The 24,255-nt window shown below is 39.2% G+C and overlaps 1 pseudogene across 1 annotated transcript in view; it reads left to right on the plus strand.

The window, feature by feature from the left end:
* LOC130829493 (interferon-induced very large GTPase 1-like) overlaps nucleotides 1–17,337 on the plus strand; it is a 38,771-nt pseudogene extending 21,434 nt beyond the window's left edge. The window contains exon 3 of the transcript XR_009047541.1: nucleotides 9,854–17,337. The product of XR_009047541.1 is annotated as an interferon-induced very large GTPase 1-like (transcript). The remainder of the gene's footprint in view (nucleotides 1–9,853) is intronic.
* The last annotated feature ends 6,918 nt before the right edge of the window (nucleotides 17,338–24,255 follow it).

Here is a 24,255-nt window from a genome sequence, read left to right on the forward strand (position 1 = left end):
ATAAACTCTAAGACCAGGATAGGGAGGGTGGGAGGGAGTCACGGGAGGGAGGGGATATGGGGATATATGTATCAATACAGCTGATTCACTTTGGTGTACCTCAAAAACTGGCATAAGAGTGTAAGGCAACTATATTCCAATAAAGAGCTTTTTAAAAAAATTATAAGGGCCTTGAATGATAGGGTAAGTCATTTTAATTTTATCACAAGGCAATGTAGAATTTTCAGTTTTCTAAACAAAGCAATACAGATTTAAATTTGGATGTCAAAATGATGATTCTGGATGCAGTGTGGAAAAGGAATTACAAGAGAGAGAAAAAATTATTGAATACACCAGTGCAAAGATGAAGACCCAGTGGCAGTGTGTACATGGAATAGGTGATAGACTCATGAGCAAATTGATACAGGTGGATATACAGGATAATCTGAGTCCAATATACAGTAGATGCCCGACAAGAAATGAGAAGTTATAGATGAAAAACTATGAAATAGGGGGTCCAAAAAACAAATGTGCCCATATCACTCCCCACCTATTACAACTGGGGGATATATGCAGTCTAAAGGGGAATTTGGGCAGGAGCCAGAATTGGAAATGAGTCTCTAACGAGAATGAGACATATTCCTACCCACAGAAGTTAATCCAACATCACCAAACACCAACACCAAGTACAAAGTGAAAGAAGCGGATCACAGATAGAAAGTGGGTACCCAAAACCAAGCTCTAAGAGAAGCTAGAAAAGTTAGAAACAAATGGGGAATGCCTCAAAAGATTCCCATGATTAGCACCAGAAATACATTTCATGACACCAATGTCATCCTCTCAAAGAGGCTTAATCTAAAGTGGCCACATTCCCTCTCAAGTAGCTCTCCATCACATCCCTACTTCCTTCGTAGCATGAATCACAAATTATTTTGTGTATTTCTTTATGTGTGAATTGTCTGTCTCCCCACCTGTGTGAGCAAGGACCTCTCTGTCTTCTTCAACAAGCAATCCATAGCGCCTAGAACACTACTTGGCAAAAGGCCAGTATTGGTAAACACCGTGAAAGAAAAGTTGGGGCATCCTTGGTTTATTTTTGCTAACTCTGGTCTCTGATCTTTACCATATCAGACTAGCTTAGATAAACACAAGAAAGAAGGTCTTAACAATCGTTGGTCTTAACAATCAGTAACATGAAGACAGAGTACCAAAAATGTGTTGTTTAACTTAGTAACTAGAGCTTCAAGGACAGGACTGTGGAAAGCCCTTTTAGAGAAGATGGAAATAGCAGTCATATGGCACAATGTAAACTTATGAAGAAATAGGACAGTGAATGTTCATTAGTTTATTTGGCCATCATATAGTCATATTTACCGACATAATGTTTATAGAGTTTGGAACTATTATAGTGAAGGGAATAAAGAGATTGAGAGCTTAGGGAGGAGAAAAACTCCAGCCTTCCTTTATTTAGCATGGGAATTCCTGAGCATGTCTGGGGGCTGGTGTGAAATAACCAGGGGAACAAGAGAGATGCAAGGTATGAAAGAAAGGATAAGTGAGAGAGCAAGGCTCAAAAAAACGTGGATGGATCTTATGCGTTCTCTAGAGAATCAAGAAGTAAAGTCACCTAATGGGGATTAGAGAAGCTCTGTTTCTCCCTCTTCCTAGACTACTCTGATGATTTTCCTTCCACCTAGACTGATGCAGAACCTTCTCTGACCATGTCTTATTCATGCCTATAACCCCATTTTCGCACATAGTCTATGATATACACATGGGTTTGAACTGGGTGGAAAAACTTTAGAATATGATGTCTGATTGTAGTGAGCTAGAGAGAGACAGAAGTCAAAGATGACTATTTGAAACCTGAGACACTGGAAAAGGTAGACTAGGATAAGTTTGATGGGAAAACAAAAGGAGGAAGAGGTTAGGAAATCAGGTGATGAGTGCAATCTGGGACATCCTGTTTTGATCCACCTTCATGGGGAGCTCTGGCTGGTGAAGACTTCATCTCTGTCTTAGGCTGATCCCTAGATTGGCTCTCCAAATGCATATCTTCATGCCTTCCCTCCAGGTATTCAACTTTCTTCTCCTCTCCCAGCTATCCACCAACAATCCCCAAACACATGCCTGTCTCCTGCCCAGGTGAGCAGTTCGTTTGTGTCCAGCCTAAAGGTTTTCTACAGGTCATTAGAGACACAATGAAAACATGTTGTGAGCAGTGTTCTACATGTGGACATTAGGTTGGGTTGTAGTGTTCTTTGTATTTACTGATTTTCTCTTGGTTTGTTTTATCGGGTACCAAAAAACATACTAAATACTAAGCCTTTCCTAATGTAGTTGTGGATTATCAATTTTACCAAGTAATTCTGTAAACTTTGCTTTATTTTTATTAAAGTTATTTTTAGAGCAGTTTTAGGTTTACACAAAAATGAACATAAGATAGAGAGGTTTCCCATATACCTCTTGCCCCCACATACGTGTTATCTCATCTGCATTATCATCACCCCCCGACAAAGTGGCACATTTGTTACAGTGAAGAATCCACATCGAAAAATCAATATGACCCGGAGTACACAGTTTACACTGGGACTCACTCTTGGTCTTGCACATTCTATGGGTTTTGAAAAATGTCTAATGAAGTGTAACGAACCTTTAAATATACAGAATAGATTCACTGCCGTAAAATCCTCTGGGCTCCTCCTACTCATTCTATCCTTGTAACCACTCATCATCCTGCTGTCACCATAATTTTGTTTTTTCCAGCATGTCTTACAATTGGAATCATACAGTATGTAGCCTTTTGATCTTGCTTTTTACACTTAGTAATATACATTTAAATTTCCTCCATGTCGTCTCATTTCTTTTCATTTAGTTTCATTTCATTCTTTTCATTTTTTTTAGAACTGAATAATATTGCATTGTCTTGATGTATCACAGTTTATCCATTCACCTACTGAAGGATATCATGGTTGTCTCTAAGTTTTTGAAATTATAAATAAAGCTTCTATAGACATCTGTGTGCTAGTTTCAGTATAATTTAGGTATAAAAACCAAGGAACATGGCTGCTAATCATATGGAAAAGAATATTTAATTTTTTAAGAACGAACCAAAATATCTTTCAAAGTAGCTATTCCATTTGCATTCCCAGAAACAATGTATAACAGTTCCTTTCATGCCACATTCTTGCCAGCAATTGGTGTTGCCAGTGATCTGGATTTTGGCCATTCTAACAGGTATATAGGCATATCTCATTTTACTGCACTTCGCAGATACCAAGTCTTTTTACAAATTGAAGTTTTGTGGCAACCCTGCATCAAACAAGTCTATTGGCACCATTTTTTTTTCTCTCCACAATCCGTGGCAGCCACTGAATTTTTACAGTCTCCATAGTTTTGGCTTCCACTATTTCATATAGTTGGAATCATAAAAGTATGCAGCATTATTAGACTGGTTTCTTTCCCATAGCAATGTGATTTAAGGGTCTTCTATGTTTTTTTATAGCTTTATAGCTCAATACATTTCTTGCTAAATAATAATAATAATCCATTGTATGGATGTACCACAGTGTGTTAATCCATTCACCTATGGAAGGACCTCTTGTTTGCATCCAAGATGCAAACATGAATAAAGCTTCTATAGACATCATTGGGAAGTTTTGTGTGGATATAAGTTCTCAACTCATTTGAGTAAATACCAAGTAGCCTGGTTGCCGGATCATATGATAACCGTATAGGGTTTGGTTTGGTTTGTTGTGGTTTGGTAAGAAACTGCCAACTGGTCTTCCAAAATGACTGTAACATTTTGCATTCCATCAGCAACATATGAGAGCTCTTATTTCTCCACATCCTCATCAGCATTTGGTGGCGTCAGTGGCTTTGCATTTTAGTCATCTAGTTGGTGTGTGGTGGTATCTTGTTGTTTTAATTTGCAATTCCCTAATGACAAAGATGGTGAGCATTTTTTCATATGTTTATTTGCCATTTGTATATGTTTTTGGTAATATATCTGTTCAGAAATGTTGCACCACTTTTAATTGGGTTGCTTGTTTTCTTATTGTTGCGTTTTAAGGATTCATTGTACATTTGGGATACCAGCCTTTTGTTAGATATGTATTTTGCAAAGACTTGCTCCCAGGCTTTGGTTTATCTTTCCTTTTCTTTTTTTTTTTTTAACAGTATCTTTCATAAAACAGAAGTTTTTAAAAAGAATAGAATCCACTTATCAACTTATTCTTTCACAGATCCTGCTTTTGATTTTGTGTATTGTCAATCCCAAGGTCACCTGCATTTTCTCCTATGTTATCTTCTAGGAGTTTCATAGTTTCGCATTTTATATTTAGGTCGATGATCCATTTTGAGTTAATTTTGTGAGGAGTGTATACCTTGACACCTTTCTCAAGATCAACTGATTATATTTGTGTGGGTCTATTTCTGGATCTTCTAGCCTGTTCATCAATTCTATTTGCCACTTCTTTTGCCAATAGCATACTGTTTTCATTACTTCATAGCTTCACAGTGAATCTGGAAATCTGGCAGTGTCAGTACTCTGACTTTGTCCTTCCCCCAATGTTGTGTTGGCAATTCTGGGTCTTTTGCCTTCCTTATAAACTTCAGAATCAAGCTGTTGATATCCACGCAATAACATGCTTGGGTTTGGCTGAGATTGCATTGTCTCTATAGATCAAGTTGGGAAGGACTGCTGTCTTTAAACACGAAATCTCTCTCCATTTATGCAGATATTCTTCAATTTCTTTCATCAGAGTTTTGTAGTTTTCCTTATAGAGATTTTGCACATATTTTCTTAGGTTTATACCTAAGTATTTCTTTTTTGAGGGTGCTAAATTAAATGTTGTTGTGTTTTTAATCTCAAATCCCAATTGTTTATTGCTGGTATATAAAAAAACTATAATTTTTGTATGTTAACCCTTATCAAATTTTTCATGTGCAGAATGTATTATTTTTATTTTTTATTTTTATTTTTTCTTTTAAAAATACTTGAGATATAATTGACATAAAATAAACTGAATGTATTTAAATTATACAATTTGATATTTTTTCTTATTAGTCATCTATTTCATATGTATTAATGTATATATGGCAATCTCAATCTCCCAGTTCATTCCCCCACAACCCCACTCCGGCTTTCCCCTCTTGATTTCCATATGTTTGTTCTCTACATCTGTGTCTCAATCTCTGCCTTGCAAATTGGTTGATCTATACCATTTTGTAGATTCCACACATATGTGTTAATATACGATATTTGTTTTTCACTTTCTAACTTCACTCTGTATGACAGTCTCTAGGTCCATCCATGTCTCTACAATGACCCAATTTCATTCCTTTTTATGGCTGAGTAATAGTCCATTATATATATGTACCATATCTTTATCCATTCGTCTGTTGATGGACATTTAGGTTGCTTCCATGTCCTGGCTATTGTAAATGGTGGTGCAATGAACATTGGGGTGCATGTATCTTTTTTGAATTATGGTTTTCTCTGGGTATATGCCCAGTAGTGGGATCGCTGGGTCATATGGTAATTTGAACTATCAGTTTTGTTGGTATTTACAAAGTATTAAATTATGGTTTTATTGATTTTCTCTATTGATTTCCTATTTTCCACTTTAGTGGTTTCTTCTTTAGTTTTCATTATTTCTTTTATCTTGCTTATTTGATTTAATTGCTCTTCATTTCCTAAGGTGAAAAGTTAGATTATTGATTTTAGATAATTATTCTTTTCTTTTTTTTTTATTTAATTAATTAATTTATTTTGCTGCATCTGGTATTAGTTGAGGCATATGGGATCTTCATTGCGACACATGGGATCTTCATTGCGGCACATGGGATCTTCATTGCGGCATGCAGGATCTTTCGTTGCAGTGTGCAGGCTTCTCTCTAGTTCTGGCATGTGGGCTCCAGAGCACACGGCCTCAGTAGTTTTGTCGCAGTTGCCCCACTGCATGTGGGATCTTAGTTCCCCGACCAGGTATCAAACCCACGTTGCCTGCATTGCAGGATGGATTCTTAACCACTGGACCACCAAGGAAGTCCCTGTTCTTTTCTTATATATGCATTCAATGTACATTTTCCTCCAAGCATTGCTTTCACAGTAGCCCACAAATTTTTATGTTATATAATCGACTTTTTATTATTTCATTTTTCCTGTTACTTTGACAGTTATACATACTTTACTCTTCTATTTCACATTATACTAGAAATTGTAACATATTTTGCTCAACAAAGGGTAGCAAACTCAATAGAATCGTTGATCCTCCTCTCAAATACACAAGGAACTAATGGTCCTTTAAATCCATTTGGCCACACACTCCAGCCTGAATGCAATTGTTATCACATATTTTAAACCTCATTGTTTTACACATTTACTTAGGCTTTTCCATATATTTATTCCTTTGTTGCTTATCATATCTTTCTGCATCTCTGACCGTTCATTTGTGACATTTTCCGTCTCCTGAGAAAACATGCCCTAGTAGTTCCTTCAATGTGCATTTCCAAGTAGCAAATTCTGTCAATGTGTTGTTTTCAATTTTATTTCTCTTCCACCATAATTCTTTAAGGATATGTAGCTCTGTATAGAATCCTAGTTTGCCAGCCATTGTCTTTCAATAGATTTAACACTCCATTCCACTGGCTTCTGGCTTCCATCAATGCTGTTAAGATATCAGCCCTCTCTCTCATTATTAGTTGTTTGAAGATAACATCTGTTTCTCTCTAAATACCTTGTTTTGGCTGTTTTGTTTTCTTTTCTGCAGTTTCACTATGATATGTCTGATTGTGAATTTCTTTTCTTTATTTTCCTTGGTGTGTGGCAAGGTCATAAATGTTGTCTTTAATTTGTAATGAAAATGTTTCAGTTGATTCCAATTTATTTACCTCTTCCATTCCATGTTACTTCATTATCTAGTAAATTCCTTGAGGTTTCCAAGACTTTGTCTCACAAATTTATCTAGATATTTGAGATGTCTTCAGTTGGAAAAATTGTTCTGAATTGCTGACTCTACCAGTCAATCTAGATTCAAATCTTAGTGACATTGGGGAAGATGGAAAGCACAAAATAAAAAAGACTGTAAGATGAGATGACAATTAGAGTAATCCAATAAAGATAAGATGAAGGCACAATCTAAGCTGGTAATGGATAAAGAAGATGTGGCACATATATACAATGGAATATTACTCAGCCATAAGAAGGAATGAAATTGAGTTATTTGTAGTGAGATGGATGGACCTAGAGTCTGTCATACAGAGTGAAGTAAGCCAGAAAGAGAAAAACAAATACCGTATGCTAATGCACATATATGGAATCTAAAAAAATGGTACTGATGAACCCGGTGGCAGGGCAAGAATAAAGTTGCAGGTGTGGAGAATGAATTTGAGGAAATGGTGTTGGGGGTGGGGGGCAAAGGGGAAGCTGGGATGAAATGACAGAGTAGCATTGACATATATACACTACCAAATGTAAAATAGATAGCTAGTGGGAAGCTACTGCATAACACAGGGAGATCAACTCAATGATTAGTGATGACTTAGAGGGTTGGGACAGGGAGGGTGGGAAGGAGTTGCGGGAGGGAGAGGATATGGGGATGTGTGTGTGGATACAGCTGATTCACTTTGTGGTACAGCAGAAACTGGCACAACAGTGTAAAACAATTATACTCTGATATAGAGCTTAAAAGAAAAGTAAGACTGTTGAGAAATTGAAATGGATAAATTGAAAGGACATGGTGGACTACATTCATGTTAGGAGGAAGAAGGATGAGTATGACACTCATTGACCTGGGAGTATGATAATGACATTCAGTAGGTCAGGAATTCCAAGAAGAGGGGAAACTTGAAGAATGTGTGAAGTTGAGATGTGAAATCTCATCTCATCTGCTGCCTGAAGATATGTCCCAAAGACAGTGCGGGCGGGGGGGGGGAAACGTAACATTGATGAAACACTGAATACAAGAGCATTTGGTTCTACATACACACGTGAAGATGTCATCAGTAGATAAAGAGATCTTCATAATACATACACAGTTCATAATATAAAAGTTATAAATAATACAAAGATATTAACTGGTGTCAGATAAAGAGAAAGAAGTGAGTGACAAGTCTAAACTGGGTAAGAAGTGCATTTTCTATAATTATTTATTCATTTCTTTATTTATTGAGATATAATCAACACATAACATTGCATAAGTCTAAGGTATACAATGTGCTGATTTGATACATTTATATATTGCAATATTGACAACGGAGAGTTAGCTGACACCTCTATCATATCACATTATCATTTCTTTATTGTGGTGGGAACAATTAAGATATAGTCTCTTGACAGCTTTGAAGTTTATAATACAGTATGTTGTTTATAATCACTGTGCTGAGCATGAGATGTCTAGGACTTATTTATCTAGTAGTTGCACTTTTCTTCTCTTAAATAACAGCTCTCTAATTCCTACACTTTCCAACCCCTGGTAACCACCATCCTTCTGTTTTTACAACTTTGGCTTTTTCAGATTCTACATATGTAACATCATACAGGATTTGTCTTTCTCTGTCTGACTTACCTCACTTAGCATAATGCACTCAAGTTTCATCTCTTTTGTCACACACAAATGGCAGGATTTCCTTCTTTCTCATGACTGAATAGTATTCCATTGTGTGTGTGTGTGTGTGTGTGTGTGTGTGTGTGCGCGCGCGCGCACATGTGAATGTATCACATTTCCTTCATCTGTTAAGCCATGGACTGACACTTGGCCTGTTTTCATATCTTGGCTATTGTGAATAATGCTGCCGTAAGCAAGGGAGTGCATATATCTCTTCAATATCCTGTCTTCATTTCCTTGCATACATACCCAGAAGTGGAATTGCTGGATAATATAGTGGTCCTATTTTTCAGGAACCTCCACAATTATTTCCATAGTGGCTGAACCAACTTAAATTCCCAGCAATAGTACACAAGTGTTCTCTTTCTCCACATCCTCTCCAGCATTTATAGTTTGTACATTATTTGATGATGGCCATTCTGACTGGTGTTAGATGATACCTCAATATGGTTTTGATTTGCATTTCTCTAACAATTAGCAAAGTTTAGCTTCTTTTCATGTGCCTGTTGGCCATCTGTGTGTCTTCTTTGGAGAAATGTCTGTTTACTCTTCTGCCCATTTTTTGCTAATCTCATTCTTTTAATGTAGCTGTCCAGTTTTCCCAGAAACACTTATTGGAGTGACTGTCTTCTCTGCATTGTGTTCTTACCTCTTTTGTCATAGATTAATTGACCGTAGTGTTGTAGTTTTATTCTGGGCTCTCTATTCTGTTCCACTGATCTATTTGTCTGCTTTTATGCCAGTATCATGCTCTTTTGATTACTGTAGCTTTGTAGTATAACCTGAATCAGGAACATGATACATTTAGCTTTTTTTGTTTTCCTCAAGACTACTTTGGCAATTGGGTCTTTTGTGGTTCCAAATAAATTTTAGGATTAATTGTTCTACTTTTGTGAAAAGTGCCATGGGTATTTTGATAGTGATTGCATTAAATCTATAGATTACTTTGGATAATATGGACATTTTAACAACATTAATTCTTCTAATCCAGGAACACAGATATCCTTCCATTTCTTTGTAGCACTTCCAAATTCCTTCATCAGTGTTTATAATTTTCAGAGTTTAGATCTTCCACATTCTTGGTTAAGTTTAGTCCCAGGTATTTTATTCTTTTTAATGTGATTATGTATGGGATTGTTTCCTCAATTTCCTTTTCTGATAGTTCATTGTTAGTGTATAGAAAAGCAACAGATTTCTGCAAATTAATCACAGAGTTCTATACACTAACATACCACAGGCTAACTCAGTTTCTTTTCTTCCCACAGCCATGGACGTAGCAGAGTCTACCCCCAATGAGCCCCTGCTCACAGGCAAAAGTGGGCAAGATCTCCAGGAGATGCTGAGAGAAGTAGGATTGGAAGTTGGGCAGGAACACCTGGGTGTGACCTCTGCCCAGGCCTTAAAATACCTAGAAAAAAAGACCTCCAGAAGCTGAAATCCCAGGCACAACATCCCTGGGAGAAACGAGCCCTGAAGAACCTGCTTAACCTGTCACACTCAAATACTCTTTCAAAGCTACAGGAGTCTCCAGTGGAAACAATGAAGAAAAGGCAGAAGCAGGCAGGACAGTCACTGCAGGAACTAAGAAAGATGCTGTCAGAAGGGAGGCAGTGACAGGAAGAGGCAGTGAGAGAAAAGGAAGCAGAGCTGAGGCAGGCAATGGAGATCCCCAAAGAGTTCTGGCCACCTCCCAAAAAGTCCCTAAGAGAAGTCTTGGAAAACATGCAGAGACAGCTCAACCTCATGGAGGGGACACTGTCTCACAAGACAAACCTCCCAGATAGAGAGCTACTGAGACATGCATCTGGAGGACTAGCCCTACAGGGAATTTATAAAACCAGTAACTGTAGCGGTCTGATAGAGAAGAAAGAGGAGCTACTCAGTGTCCCCAAGGAGTTCTCACTCTGTGGCCCTGAGCAGGGTACACGAATGGAAACAAAGCAATTTACATCTTCTCAAGAAGAATCCATATTCACCCAGACAGTAGAGAAGCTGGGCTTCAGTGTATCTGCCTCAGCAATGGGTAGAGGTTGGGGAGTTAGCCTGGAAGCTGCTATGAATCAGAGCAAGCATTCAGAATCCAAGGAAACCCAAGAGTCATGTTCTAAGCACACTTACTTCTGTTCAACCAAGTTCAGCTACATCCCACTGGCCTCCTGCCACTTTCCCATTGACCAGCTCCAGCTCTCCAAGGCTGCTGTCCAGGAATTGAAATGCATTGAAGACCTTTTGGGTCAGCCAGAAGACCCAGACAAATGTCCCTTGCTGAGGCATAGGGCTGAAGCCTTCTTCAACAGGTTTGGCTCTCATGCTAACCAGGGTCCTCTGCACCTGGGAGGAATCTACTGGTGGAAAGCTATTTCAGAGGGTTTCCAAAGTGAGCAACTTGCAGAAGTGAAACAGCAGTCAGCAGAGGCCCTGGATATTTACATAAGGGGCAGCTACAGTGGCTTTGGAGTGCAAGTTGCTGCAGGTGTGGATGTGTCAGATGCTCATTCAGAAACAGCCTCTCCAAACACAAACTTCCAAAATCTTCAAACCAAAGTCCAATTATCCGTGGCCCAGACAGGTGGCCCACCAGAAGCAAATGGCCTTCTAGAGTGGAAAGCTGGCCTAGTTGCCAATAATCAAACCTGGTGTGTCATTGACCGCGGAGTTCAGCTGGTGCCTATTTGGGACATCATACTCTCCAACCACAAAAGCAATTTTAAGGATCCTTTTCAGGTAGCTAACTGCCTAAAAGAGAGCTATATTGCACTGACTGGACTCACTGCCCAGATCCAGGAGGGTGAAGAATTACTGACTGTTGAGAAGGAGGCTAGGATTTTCCTAGAGGATGTGAAATCCTGGGAGGTATCTGATCCTGAAGAGCAGCTTCAAAAGCTGAGAAATTTCATGCAAAGATTGAGTCAAAAAACTGAAAGTTATAACACTTGGATTAATATATGCCTCAAAGATTGGGGTCTGCAGAATTTTCTGGTAAACACTGTCAACTTTTGCAAAAAGTCTTCCATTTATGAAACTAAATTTATTAAATCTCAGTTGTGCTTCCTTTTGGATCCTCACATCTACGAAGTAACAAACTTTCCTCAAGCTCATTCCATTAAGCAGTGGATATTTCAGTCAGAACAACAGGAAGGAGATGTAAATATCACCCAGTTTTCTGAATTAATTAAAATCTTTAAAAAAGCCAAGAATGACCTTATAGAAGAGACGGGCATATCTGCGTCCCCAGAGTCTGTGGAAGAAACTCAAAGTAAGGCCACTAATGAGGTCAGCTTCTCTCTTGGCTGCTTCCTGAAATACCTCCAAGAAACAGGGCAGCCCGACACATATGTCTTGCTACTTTCCATTGCAGCTGGTGCAGGATATCATGTGGTAAAGCATACATTTCAATACCTCCTGGGGTGTGATGAGTTAGATTTCCTTCTGGATAAAATGCAAACTGCCCAAGATAAATACCAAGAGCTCAAAAATATTTGTGACTACAGGGCTCAGGCGTTCCTGGTGCTCACAGGTCTGACAGCTACAGTTGGCATCAAAGCTGTTTCTCCAGAAGAGAAAACAGAACACTTGGCATTAATAAGACACCACATGGGACAATCTTTATCTAAAGAAGTTGTACATATCCTCACCAAAGTGGGAGCAGATCATGATTGGGAAAACCTAGAAAAAGACTTGAGATTGCTCATTGATGGGGATTATGAGGCCACCATCTCTTCATTGCAAATGGAGGAGGTGAGAAAACAATTGAAAAGTCTTTTCCATGGAAAGAAAGAACCCCATGAACCACATAAAAATGAAGATAACAAATGGGAGGTGACAGAAAATGGAGCCTTCCTAGAATTACTCCAGCGTCTAGGCCTGGAACATTACTACCCAAAGAAGATGAGCAGAGCTAACTTCCATCTAATCTACAAGACGTCTGTGTACAACACCCAGTCCTGCTCTGAAAGAGAGCTTCCCTTCTATTTCCTGCAGAAGCTACTAATGCTGGATTATGGGCTGAGATACCTGATCATCAAAGATAATGAAAACACAGAGAAGCAAGTCTATCCAAGCTCCTCAAATCAAGAAAAAGAGGCTTTTGATCCATATGAAGATCTATTTGAAGACAGTAATAGCCCCACTAGTCCTTCAGCAGCCACTAATGCCAGGCCCTACATTCACCCTATGGATATTCAGATGGCAATTCTTCACTGTGCAGATGATTTTGCCAGGCAATATATTTGGCCAAACTTGCCATTTGTCAGTTTGCCCTCCCCCTTCTCATACCTAATCCTTGCAATGCTCAGATTGAATTCTCTCTCTGGTCTCTCAGGCAAATTAGAAGGAGCTGGCAGCAAGCTGGAAAATCAGCAAAAGAGGAGAAGGACAATTACAAGAATCAGCAGATGTGTCGTGTCTCTACACCCATTGTGTCCTTTATCAGAGTTGGAAATGGCTTCTCTGCCTCCAAATCTCAGATCATGAACTCTCTTCTCAGTAACCGGAAACACAATGTCTTTTTTCACCGACATTGCAAAGGGAGCAGCAGAGACTGTCTCTTGATGGGAGGAGTGGTGGAAGTTGCCTGGTTCTGTCCTGTGGGGGAAGATGAGGACAGATTTGATAAGTGTCTGACCTTCACCAATCTTCATGGAGATGCAAGGGAACATGAGAAGCAACTCGTCTTTTTGCAAGAGGTCTCTTCTCTCATTGTGGTCCTCATGTCAACTTCTGATGACAATAAAGAAAACCGCAAAATTGTCCATGACCTGTGTCAGTCATCCGAACCTTTGATCTGTTTGCTTGATGATAAAGAAAAAACCATGACCAGGAATTCTGGCCCAAGAGTGAGAATTGGGATCAGGAGCAGAAATGAGGCAGAATTAGTAGAGGAGCTCACAACTGTAATCAGACGTTTGCTACAGCTCTCTGACGCTGCACTCAGCTTGGAGAACTGTGCCCAAGTAGCTCGCAGGCAAGGATTGTTTATTGATGAAGACCAGAGAGATTGCAAGGAAGCCAAAGAAAAGGCAGAGATTCTAATGGTCCTACTGCGAGAAATGAAAATATCTCAGATAAAGGAAAAATTACTACCCCTTCAGGGAAAACTGTGGCAACATTGGTGTAAAAAGGACAAAGAACTCTATCATCTGAGAGAAAAAGGGAATCGGAGCATTGAGCAATACAAGAGTGAGACTGAGACAGAGAAACTAATAATACGATGTCAACAGTTGAGAAAAGCCTTTCCTCTCAATGATTTAATGCGTTCTGTCCTTGAAATTCTCCAAAATCCCTCAGAAACTCACACCAAACTCTACTTCTTGCAATGGCTGAGTGCGTTTTTAGATGACCTGACTGCAGGACACTTGGAAAAACTAAATGAGGAGAAAAAGGCATTGTGGGCACTGGCCCACAAAGAAAAGCAAGAGGCACCAAAGAGCAGCTCCCTGAAAGGCTGGCAAAATGAGATAGAAGCTGTCTCCAGAGAGATTAGCGACTGTACCTTGGGAATTGAGCAACTTCTCAGAGAAGTTGGCCAGATCTGTGAAGCTCTGGAAGAAGCTTCCTCCATGCAAGATAACCTATATCTCTCCCTTCCCCACATTGCTGCAGAGCTGATGCTATCTGGAGTTCCCATTGAGCTGATGGATGGGGATGCTTCATATGTGCCCCTGAGGTGGGTGGCAGCTGTTTTTGACAAGGTTGCTGAGAAACTTGGAAACAAACGGCTCTTTGTTCTCTCTGTCCTTGGCCTGCAGAGCTCAGGGAAGTCCACCCTGCTGAATGCCCTTTTTGGGCTGCAGTTCACTGTCAGTGCTGGGAGGTGTACCCGGGGGGCCTACATGCAGCTTCTGAAAGTGGACGAGACATTCACAGAGGAACTTGGCTTTGACTTTGTGCTTGTTGTGGACACAGAAGGACTACGGGCCCCAGAACTCAGCAACAAGTCCCAGATTCATGACAATGAGTTGGCAACCTTTGTCATCAGACTTGGAAACTTGACTCTGATCAATATTTTTGGGGAAAATCCATCAGAAATGCAAGATATTCTACAAATCGTTGTCCAAGCTTTTCTGAGGATGAAGCAAGTAAAAATTTCTCCTAGTTGCCTCTTTGTCCATCAGAATGTGGGGGAAGTTACAGTGAAAGACCAAACCATGGAAGGAAGACGGCGGCTAGAGCAGAGACTGGATGAAATGGCAGCAACAGCAGCTGAAGAAGAGCAGTGCTCAGATATAACCCGCTTTAGTGATGTCATTAACTTTGATGTCAATACCCACGTCTACTACTTTGCGCAGCTCTGGGATGGCAATCCTCCAATGGCCCCTCCCAATCCTCGCTACAGCCACAATGTCCAGGAACTGAAAAGCAGAATTCTTGTCACTGCCCAACAGGAATCTAGGGGAAGCATCATGAAGATATCAGATGTAAAATTCCGAGTTCAAGATGTGTGGAGAGCCCTACTGAATGAAAACTTTATTTTCAGTTTCAGGAACACCCGCGAGGTCATGGCCATGAGCAAGCTGGAAACCATGTATAACTACTGGACATGGGAGCTGAGGAGTCATGTGCTGAGCTTACAGGACCAGCTGATGAACCAGATTCAGAATGGAAAAATCCAGATACTCAAAACAAACACACTTGAGGCTCCAGTTACAGAGAAATATGAAGCCATCAAGCAAGAACTTGAAAAATATTTTAATGAAGACCCAGATAGTGACGTGCTGGTACAGTGGAAAGGAAATTTTGAAAATAAGCTAAGAATCCTGAAGGACGCACTAATTTTAGATAGTCAAAGAAAAGCCAAAGAACTTATTCATTTAAAAAAAAATCAAGAAAAACTGGATAACAAAAAGTCAGGCTATGAAAAGGAATTATTGGAAAAAAGCCGGAAATTGGCTTTAACTCTAAAGGGCACCAAGTTGAGTGAGGAAGAGCTACGGGAAAAATTCAACCCACTTTGGAAAAAATGGGTCTATGATGTGGCCTCAAATCACCCTCCACTCCCAGAGCCTGCAATTGAAGGGGACTCTGAAAACACCCTTTTGGAGTACTTCAAAAAGGAGAAAGACATGGCAAGCATACTGGAGAAAAATTCTGGAGAAAACTTTGAAATTAACTACGATGAACATATCAAGATGAACAAGAAATGGAAATGGATAACTATGGCATTAGAGGCCCAGGATAAAGTGTCCATAAATATGACTACTGACCACGTTATTTCAAAATTTAATGAAACTATTAACGATATTTGCAGGCAAAAACATGATTACAATCCAAGTTATTTCCATAAAATCCTGACAATAATAGATGAGGAAGTGAAATCTGCACCCACTCAGCAAAGATACACATTTACAAGAAAATATGAAATAGACTTATCATTGTGTTTATTCCGAAGAGCATCAGTGAAGTTTAAGGAGATGCACAAGGCCTTCAAGAGAGCCAATGATCCTGTAAACTATCTGGAAGGCAAGAAAGATGACTTCTTCATGAGTTTTAAGATCGCTTGTCAAGGAGCAACCTCAATTAAAACATTTGTTGATTTTCTGTGGCACAAACTCACCCCTGCCATCTCCAACACTGTAAGGAAAAACATGACCCGCAAAATTGCTGGGGACATGAGAGCCACCTGCCTAGCATTCAGTGGAAACAGGGCTAACCTGGAGAAACACATCCTCATCTCTCTGGCAGAAGAGGAAAATTTTGATAATTACTGGCAGTACCTTCATAATCCAGAACTGTTTTTTAAGAATTACATTGCAAATCATATTATAAGATATTGTTCTGATGAAAGAAATAAGAAAATGAAGAATTTTTTAAAAATAGATTTAGATGACATCAAGAATGCCATCCTCTCAGCTATTCATGCATCCACAGAAATAGCTAAAGATAAAAGCAGCACTGTGTCTGAGTGGTTAGATTTGTTCTGTGATCACCTGGGGAATAACTTGATCTTTCCACGAAAAGACTTGATAAGCATTGAACATCAGGAGATACGAGATATTGAGTTTCTCAAAGAAGCCATGAGTAAAGCGTTGGATGCTGAAATGGAGAGAGTAGAACTGAACTGTTTGTGTATGCTTGTAGAAGAAATGGTTCCTGAAATCCAGAAAATGCTCTCTGAACATCTCTGTGGCTGCTGGAAACAGTGTCCCTTCTGTAGAGCAATTTGTACAAACACAATCCCTACCCATGATGGAGACCACAGTGTTCCCTTCCACCGTCCACAGGCTGTCAATGGAATATGGTGGTACAAAACAGACCACTTTGTCATTGATTGCTGTACTAGTTTGGTAGCAAGTGATTGTCTTTTGGTTTTGAGAGATGACTGGAAAATCCCATATAAGAACTATCGACAGGCAGGAGGGAAATATGCCATGTGGAGTATCACCCCAGACACATCCACCCAGCCATACTGGAAATGGTTTGTGTGTCACTTCAGATCAAAGCTGGAAGAAAAATATCACCAAAGATTTATAGGCAAAGGTGAGATTCCTCATGCGTGGTACAAAATCAGAAAACAGGATGTGCTTGATGACTTGAAAAAAAATTAATACTCAAACACCAGAAAAGAGCCCCAGTATCTGAATGAAGAAGACACATTACCTGAACAAGCCTAAAATATCACCCACTCAAAATAGAAACCTTCTTTATATTGATTTATTCAAGTGAAACATCTAAAACTAAATCAATGAACAGTAAGAGTTGAAGATTTCTTGAAAAAGAACTTCATTTTTCTTTGCCTTAATTCCTTCTCCTTCAAAAAAGATAACTAAAATATATGAGTACTGATAAAATCAAATAAAATCCATTTTAAATACCAACTGCATATTTTATACTATTATTCTGAATGTTGTTCTTTTATTTTTAAATACATAATGTTATATAAAGTCTCAAGAAAGTCACTTTCAGAGGAAAGTTAAAATCATTGCAGACTGCTACAAATTCTATAGAATAACTATACGAATAGTTAACAGTTACAGTTATTGACTAGAAGTTACAAATTCTTTTCATTTCTAAGGTTATATTTTTACCCTCTAAAATTGTGAGGAAGGGTTATTACTGCTAGAATGCAAAAATATTCATGGAAAATTCATGATTCCCAATTCACAAATATAGTGCTATTTATGGATAGTCTGTTACAGGAATGAAAAAAATTAAAAAAGCAGAAACTTGGCCCAGATAGAGCCTGCATCAATTCAGGAAGTATTATTCAACAAATATGGAAAATAGAAGTTAAATAACTTTTATTCAACCATCACCCTCTTCTTCCCGGGCAACTTGGCACATGTCTGGACATGTTGTTTTTAAAAAAAGAAAAGAAAAAATTCACAGGAGCTTAGGTATTCAAGGCCTGGAGCTATGTACAAGTCTGAGAAGGACTGGTTTATGGAACAAGATTTATGACCAGGTACAAAGGGCCATTTTAATCAAGGCTGCGGACAAGGTCAAATTTGATTAAGTCATGGTCATTTACTCATTGATGATTAAAAAAACTATTCTTTCAAGATTAAAATATCAAAAATATATACTTTTGTGTGGTGATATTTCAATAAGAAATGCTTTTTGAGTATTAAAATATAAGACAATGTTTATCTCCAAATCAGGCACCCACCTGACTTTTCATACTATTGGATCCATAGAGTCATGATCAGAAATAGAAATGAAGAATATGCTGAAGCCAATCAGGGACCTGCGAGGGGAAGGAAACCTCCAGTCTGCACACCTATGCCTTCTGAAACAATGACTTATGCTAGGTTCTCCAAGCTGATGATCTGAAGGAATTCTGATGCAAAGAAAAAATTTTTTCATGCCTGACATAAGGCCACCCACTGGCTTCCATTGAAGGGTACACTCTCTATCTCTCCATAGCTAGTGACAACAGGCAGTGCAAAGAAGAGCAGTCAAAGCATTTGGATCTTCGGAGCTGGGAGACGAGTGTTCACTCTGCTATCTTTGTGTCCCAGGGGCTTCAAGCATACTCTCAGTTTCAGGTCAAATGAGCACGTCTCCAGAAGAAATCCTGGAACAGAAAAATTAGATGGGAAACAGATGTTCTTGAATAGTAGGGTTTTCCTTTTGTTCTTTAAAAAATAGTCTCACTGAGAGTTGGAAGAACCTCCTAATAGGATAAAGTTGAAATAGTGATGAAAACAGATAAAAAGAGCACTTGTCTCTGATATCACTGCATTTTTGATATCTGTGGAATGTTAACATTTGCTGAATGCTTTTCATATTTGTTTAATAAATCCATTAAAAAATTTAGCTGTGTTACAAGAAAAGATGCTCAACATCACTAATCATCAGAGAAATGCAAGTCAAAGCCACAATGAGGTATCACCTCACACCAATCAGAATGGCCATCATCACAAAATCTGGAAACAACAAATGTTGGAAAGGCTGTGGAGAAAAGGGAACTCTCCTGCACTGTTGGTGGGAATGTAAGTTGGTACAGCCACTATGGAAAACAATTGGGAGGTTCCTTAAAAAACTACAAATAGAACTACCATATGATCCAGTAATCCCACTACTGGGCATATACCCAAAGAAAACCATAATCCCAAAAGAAACTTGCACCATAATGTTTATTGCAGCACTATTTACAATAGCCAGGACATGGAAGCAACTGAAATGCCCATCAACAAATGAATGGATAAAGAAGAGGTGGCATATATATACAATGGAATATTAATCAGCTATAAAAGGGGATGAGATGGAGCTATATGTCATGAGGTGGATAGACCTAGAGTCTGTCATACAGAGTGAAGTAAGTCAGAAAGAGAAGGACAAATATTGTATGCTAACTCACATATACGGAATCTAAAAATGGTACTGATGAACTCAGTGACTAGAAGTAGGATGCAGATACAGAGAATGGACTGGAGAACTTGAGGTTTGGGAGGGGGCGGGGGGTGAAGGGGAAGCTGAGACGAGGCGAGAGAGTAGCACAGACATGTATATACTACCAACTGTAAAATAGATAGCCAGTGGGAAGTTGTTGTATAACAAAGGGAGTCCAACTCGAGGATGGAAGATGCCTTAGAGGACTGGGGCGGGGAGGGTGGGGGGGACTCGCAGGGGGGGAGTCAAGGAAGGGAGGGAATATGGGGATATGTGTATAAAAACAGATGATTGAACTTGGTGTACCCCCCCAAAAATAATAAATAAGTTAAAAAAAAAAAAAACTACAAATAGAACTACCATATGATCCAGTAATCCCACTACTGGGCATATACCCAAAGAAAACCATAATCCCAAAAGAAACATGTACCATCATGTTTATTGCAGCACTATTTACAATAGCCAGCACATGGAAGCAACCGAAATGCCCATCAACAAATGAATGAATAAAGAAGATGTGGCATATATATACAATGGAATATTACTCAGCTATAAAAAGGGATGAGATGGAGTTATATGTAATGAGGTGGATAGACCTAGAGTCTGTCATACATAGTGAAGTAAGTCAGAAAGAGAAGGACAAATATTGTATGCTAACTCACATATACGGAATCTAAAAATGGTACTGATGAACTCAGTGACAAGAACAAGGACGCAGAGAATGGACTGGAGAACTCGAGATTTGGGGGGGGCGGGGGGTGAAGGGGAAGCTGAGAGGAAGCGAGAGAGTAGCACAGACATGTATATACTACCAACTGTAAAATAGATAGCCAGTGGGAAGTTGTTGTATAACAAAGGGTGTTCAACTCAAGGGTGGAAGATGCCTTAGAGGACTGGGACGGGGAGGGTGGGGGGGACTCGAGGGAGGGAGGGAATATGGGGATATGTGTATAAAAACAGATGATTGAACTTGGTGTACCCCCCAAAAAATAATAAATAAATAAATAAAATCAAAAAAAATTTAGCTGTGTTATAGACTAACTTTGATTTTCAAGCCAAAATTGTTGTGTATAAACAAATAAAATTTTTGATAAATTCCTCAGGCATTTAAGTAGAGTGATTATTCAATGAAATTCAGAGGCTGTGTCAAGAATCCCCGCAAAATGGCTAGATATAACTTGGGAATGAGAGAAGAGGGCTATTCAGGAATGTGGTTTTCTGTGATAGTAGTGGTGAGTAAAGTGCCATCCAGGTGGGGTGAAGTTTAAAGAGTCATTGGGTTGAGGTCATTGAAGGAGATCTTAGGAACAGTGAAGTAGGGTGAATGGAGTCAGTAGGGATGAGAATCATATGGCCATCAAAAGTGGGAGAGGCTGGGCCCAGTACAGGTCACAGGTTTAGAGATGGCCAGAGTTGTAAGGCCAATAGAGGTAAGGTTCGCATGGTCAGTTGAACACGTCTCTCAGAGTCACTGAAAATGGTTATCATGGAAACACTGGAATTTGGGATCACCACATCAGTAGACTTTGGGGATTTCCAGAGTAAATTAAGCAAGACAGGACAAGGCCTGCAGGGATGGGGCTAGGAGGGTGATGGATTCTAAGATAAGATCAAATAACATGAATAACATGTAAGTTGCTTAAATGCAGTTGGAAATTTGCACCAAGAAGATTTTCACTTAGGTCTCTCTCCCTGTCTTTCTCTCAGAGAGAGAATATAAATACGGGAAAGTCAGTTGAATGAGGTGTGTTATGGATGAAATATTTCTGTCATCCCTAAATTCATATGTTGAAGCCCTAATTCCCAGTGTGATTTTAGAGGGGGCCTTGGGAGATAATTAGGATGAGACGAGCTCATGAGGGAAGGGTCCTCACAATAGGATTAATGCCCTTATAAGAACAGACATCAGAGATATCTCTCTCCCACTCCAGGAGCCTGAATCAAGGAAAGATCATATAAGCACATTGCAATAAGGCAAGCCCGGAAGAGAGCTCTCATCAGGAACCAAATCAGTCAGCATTTTGATCCTAGATGCTCAAGAACTGGAAGAAATAAATCTCTGTTTTCTAAGATACCCAGTCTAAGGGGTTTTGTTATGGCAGCCCAAGTTGGCTAAGATGAGGTGTGTTTAAAAATTGACCCCTTAAGGTTTGGGATGTTTTTCCCTTAGACTATGGAAAAAGATATGTGAAACATACAACTTTTATTTCTTTTTCTCCTTCCTTCAAATTTGTAATTCTGTTTAATCATCCTCTCTAGTCAATCTAACCCTTCAGTATGGTTTAGAAAAGCCATTTAGCCCTTTCCAGTAGTGCTGTGACACATGGATAGACAAAACAGTGAAGGAAAGTGTGAGCTCTACCACTAATAGTCTCATGATAATGACTATACTGATATCTTTGCAATAGTCGTGCCTGTGACATCTTGGACAGTTCATTTAACCTCTCTGTGTTCACGTGCCCTGTCTGTAAAAGAGTACATTTCTCAGTCTGCTGTTGGGAACAATAAATGCATTCCTACTTAATTCCTACTTAATTTAATTCCTACTTCAATAAAAGCATTTAAGGCAGAAACATACACAGAGTACTTTATAAGTTATTATTATGTTACACTGCTACTCCTAAGGTCCATTGCATTTGAGTAACATTTTATTAGGAACACATTGATAGGTTGAGACAATCTCCTCGGATGTTCATCAGCAGGAGTATTCCAGTAGGACCCCTTGGGAAATCACAGTTGAGAACACAGTCAGTTCTCAATAAATGTGATTATAACTTATAGCTCAAAACGCATCTCAATATACTGATGAACTACAGTACTTTATCTGTAGTTACAACTATTTCAAACACTAATCAATGAGTCAAAGAGTTAGACAAGTCATTATCACAATTCTGTCACAGCATAGATGGTAATAAGTCTTAGGTTCCACAAAAGGCCAGAGACATGGATGCACATGCAAGTGATTTATAAGAAGAGCTATCCTAGTAAAAAAAGAATAACGGGAAGCGAGAAGGGGAATGTAGCTTAAGGTGAGGGAATAAATTAGCAGGTATGCAAGTGTTGAGAGGTAGAAAATGCCATCTTTCAATTCTAGTTACAAACAGAAACACGAAAATTAGTTCAGTTTTCAATAGGACATCCACCATTGAGTAGCTGTGTAAACTGAATGACTTTCTCAACCTGTCTCTGCTTCATTTTCATTCATAAAATGGGTCAGCTCATAGAGGTGTAAGGATTACTTCAGACATGCCTGACACAGAGTATGTGTTCCAAAAATGTTAGGTGTCAGTAGTAGTAGCAGCAGTATAGTAGTAGTAGTAGTAGTAGTAGTAGTAGTAGTAGTAGTAGCAGCAGCAGCAGCAGAAAAAGCAGCAAAAGTCATGTTCGTGGAAGAAATTACTGCAGTTACTAAAGGTATTATCATTGCCATTATAATGAAATGTGTTCATGCCTGCACCCCATTCTCAACTGTAGGTTCCTGAAAAAGAGAGTGCATATCTTGTTCATCTCCATATTCTCCACATGCAGAATGGTATTTACCCCAGCGTAAGTGGTGGATCATAGCTGTTAAATACAATTGAGGACAAGCTCGCCAAATATTGGAGCTGGAGGTGGAGCCAGTCCAAAGGAAAAGACAGAAATCAAAGATGATACTGATATTTCAAACAGGGATAATGCAGCTGACATCAGCTAAATAAAGGTCACCAATGACCTCCACTTTGCTAAATCATTTTTTTATTCACAGTCATCTACATGACCTGCCAGCATCATTTTGTCACTTTCATCTCCCTGAAACACTTTCTTTAGTTGGATTTGGGAATATTGCCCTCTTGTTTCTCTCCTCCTATGTCACTCTTCTTTACTGGTTCTTCCTCTTCTAGCAGTCTCTCAATGCTAATATACCCCAAGGGCTCAATCTTTGGTCTTCCTTCTATATCTAGACTCTCTCTCTCTCTATTAAGGGGTCATCAGTCCCTAATGCATTAAATACCACCTACACATTGATGACTCCTAATACATTTGTCTCCCCACACCTCTCAGCAAATGTCAAACACCTGCCTACTCACCATCTCCATTTGGATGTCTCAAAGACATCTCAAGCTTAACATGCCCCAAACTGAATTTGAAATATCCCCTCACCCAAACTCTGCTCTTACCTATAGTGTTCCTCTTCTCAGGTAAAGCATAATCCATCATTTCAATCCCCTGGGCCAAAAAATACTCTAACTCATCCATAATTCTTCTCACCCACTCATTCACTGATAAATCCTGTGAAATCTATCATCAATATATATATAAAATCCAACCATTCACCACCACTCCATTGCAGGCACTGAGGCTCAATAGATTCCTAACAGATCGCCATAACCGCATCCAACATAGCAGTCAGAAAGCTTTTTTAAAATGTAAGCTAGATCATTTCAATCCTTTGTGTTAAACCCTGAAATCTCCATTTTTCATTCAGTGTGAAAGTTATGTCAGTTGTCATCAAGGCCCTATGTGATGTGATGTGATGTGATGTGACATGATGTGACGTGATGTGGCCCTGTATTACCGTTCTGATCTATTATACTTCTATCCCCCTTAGTCACTCACTCCGACCATTCTCAAAACCACTGACTCAAAAGGTGATGAGTCCCCAGGATTACAAACCCTACAGCACTGTGGCAAATATACACTGTAATTGTCCCTACAAGGACCTACAGAAGTTTATTCAGATAAATATACACTAGTGAAATGGGAGTACCCAGACATTTTGAGAAGTATTGGACACAAGGTCTGAGTTGACACTGACATCTAGAGGAACAATATATCATTATTCATAATTGGGAACTAG

Source organism: Hippopotamus amphibius, chromosome 9, assembly GCF_030028045.1.
Source record: "Hippopotamus amphibius kiboko isolate mHipAmp2 chromosome 9, mHipAmp2.hap2, whole genome shotgun sequence".
In the NCBI taxonomy this organism is placed as follows: domain Eukaryota; kingdom Metazoa; phylum Chordata; class Mammalia; order Artiodactyla; family Hippopotamidae; genus Hippopotamus; species Hippopotamus amphibius.